Below are 2,316 nucleotides of genomic sequence, written 5' to 3'. Positions count from 1 at the left end.
TCCAGACGGTGTGTGGAGGGAGTTGTGTCCAGGCGGTGTGCGGAGGGAGTTGTGTCTAGACGGTGTGCGGAGGGAGTTGTGTCCAGACGGTGTGTGGAGGGGGTTGTGTCCAGACGGTGTGCGGAGGGAGTTGTGTCCAGACGCTGTGCGGAGGGAGTTGTATCTGGACGGTGTGCGGAGGGAGTTGTGTCTAGACGGTGTGCGGAGGGAGTTGTGTCTAGACGGTGTGCGGAGGGAGTTGTGTCTAGACGGCGTGCGGAGGGAGTTGTGTCCAGACGATGTGCGGAGGGAGTTGTGTCTAGACGGAGTGCGGAGGGAGTTGTGTCCAGATGGCGTGCGGAGGGAGTTGTGTCCAGACGGTGTGCAGAGGGAGTTGTGTCTAGACGGAGTGCGGAGGGAGTTGTGTCCAGATGGTGTGCGGAGGGAGTTGTGTCTAGACGGTGTGCGGAGGGAGTTGTATCCAGACGGTGTGCGGAGGGAGTTGTGTCTAGACGGTGTGCGGAGGGAGTTGTGTCCAGATGGTGTGCGGAGGGAGTTGTGTCTAGACGGTGTGCGGAGGGAGTTGTGTCCAGACGGTGTGCGGAGGGAGTTGTGTCCAGACGGTGTGCGGAGGGAGTTGTGTCTAGACGGTGTGCGGAGGGAGTTGTGTCCAGACGGTGTGCGGAGGGAGTTGTGTCCAGACGGTGTGCGGAGGGAGTTGTGTCTAGACGGTGTGCGGAGGGAGTTGTATCCAGACGGTGTGCGGAGGGAGTTGTGTCCAGACGGTGTGCGGAGGGAGTTGTGTCCAGACGGTGTGCGGAGTGAGTTGTGTCTAGACGGTGTGCAGAGGGAGTTGTGTCTAGACGGTGTGCGGAGGGAGTTGTATCCAGACGGTGTGCGGAGGGAGTTGTGTCCAGACGGTGTGCAGAGGGAGTTGTGTCTAGACGGTGTGCGGAGGGAGTTGTGTCCAGACAGTGTGCGGAGGGAGTTGTGTCCAGACGGTGTGTGGAGGGAGTTGTGTCCAGACGGTGTGCGGAGGGAGTTGTGTCCAGACAGTGTGCGGAGGGAGTTGTGTCCAGACGGTGTGCGGAGGGAGTTGTGTCCAGACGGTGTGCAGAGTGAGTTGTGTGCAGACGGTGTGCGGAGGGAGTTGTGTCTAGACGGTGTGCGGAGAGAGTCGTGTCCAGACGGTGTGCGGAGTGAGTTGTGTCTAGACGGTGTGCGGAGGGAGTTGTGTCTAGACAGTGTGTGGAGGGAGTTGTGTCCAGACGGTGTGCGGAGGGAGTTGTGTCCAGACAGTGTGCGGAGGGAGTTGTGTCCAGACAGTGTGCGGAGGGAGTTGTGTCCAGACGGTGTGCGGAGGGAGTTGTGTCCAGACGGTGTGCGGAGGGAGTTGTGTCCAGACAGTGTGCGGAGGGAGTTGCGTCCAGACAGTGTGCGGAGGGAGTTGTATCCAGACAGTGTGCGGAGGGAGTTGTGTCCAGACGGTGTGCGGAGGGAGTTGTGTCCAGACGGTGTGCGGAGGGAGTTGTGTCTAGACGGTGTGCGGAGGGAGTTGTGTCCAGACGGTGTGCGGAGGGAGTTGTGTCTAGACGGTGTGCGGAGGGAGTCGCCGGCAGACGGGATAACCCCGTGCAGCTCAGCTCACCTGGAGACGTTGAGGTCGCGGGGTTGCTGTGCCGTCTTGCGGAATGCCACCTTGATGGCGATGCCCACTGCCAGGCTGAGGGTCAGCACGCCGCAGATGATGTAGACGGTGCTGTTGGTGCGGTCCTTGGAGGGGTCGTAGCGTTCAGTGACGGCGGAGCTGGTGAGTGGTGTGTTAGCCCAGTCAGGACTGTAGTAGTTGTTGCAACGATCCTGGGCCAGTTTGTAGGAGCTGTACTCACAGCAGAAGCGGTAGTGGCAGGTACCACAGCAGTACAGGTAGGTGCCTGACGTGCAGTTGAAGGGCGGGTCGTACTGACCCATTACATCATAGTAGCCCCGGCAGTTGTCGCCCACGTCGGGGGGTAGGGCTGCCCGCTCGCCTTTACGCTCGGCTGGCCGGCTGGCGTTCCGAGCCCCCCTGCTCGCCCCGGGCAGGCTGGCATTCTGGGCAGCGATGGCGTCCAGGGCGACAGAGAGCAGCAACATTGCCAGCGTCTGCGGGGACATCTGCTCACGTGGCGAGACTCGGAGCGGGCACGAATCAGCGGGGAGATGCGCATGCGAGGATAGGATTCAATCAGACCCTGCCCTCACTCCCACACACCCACACACAGACACACACCCACAGACACACACACAGACACACACACAGACACACACACACAGGCGCACTCACTCACATGCGCA

At 60.9% G+C, this 2,316-nt stretch overlaps 1 pseudogene; it reads right to left on the bottom strand.

Moving 5' to 3' along the window:
• Positions 1-1,627: 1,627 nt before the first annotated feature.
• Positions 1,628-2,136, bottom strand: LOC144488463 (protein shisa-9B pseudogene; annotated as a pseudogene).
• Between the last annotated feature and the right edge of the window lie 180 nt (positions 2,137-2,316).

This window comes from Mustelus asterias, unplaced genomic scaffold, assembly GCF_964213995.1.
Source record: "Mustelus asterias unplaced genomic scaffold, sMusAst1.hap1.1 HAP1_SCAFFOLD_1591, whole genome shotgun sequence".
Lineage (NCBI taxonomy): Eukaryota > Metazoa > Chordata > Chondrichthyes > Carcharhiniformes > Triakidae > Mustelus > Mustelus asterias.
Note: the sequence above shows the minus strand (reverse complement) of the source record. Positions and strands in the feature narration are given on the sequence as shown.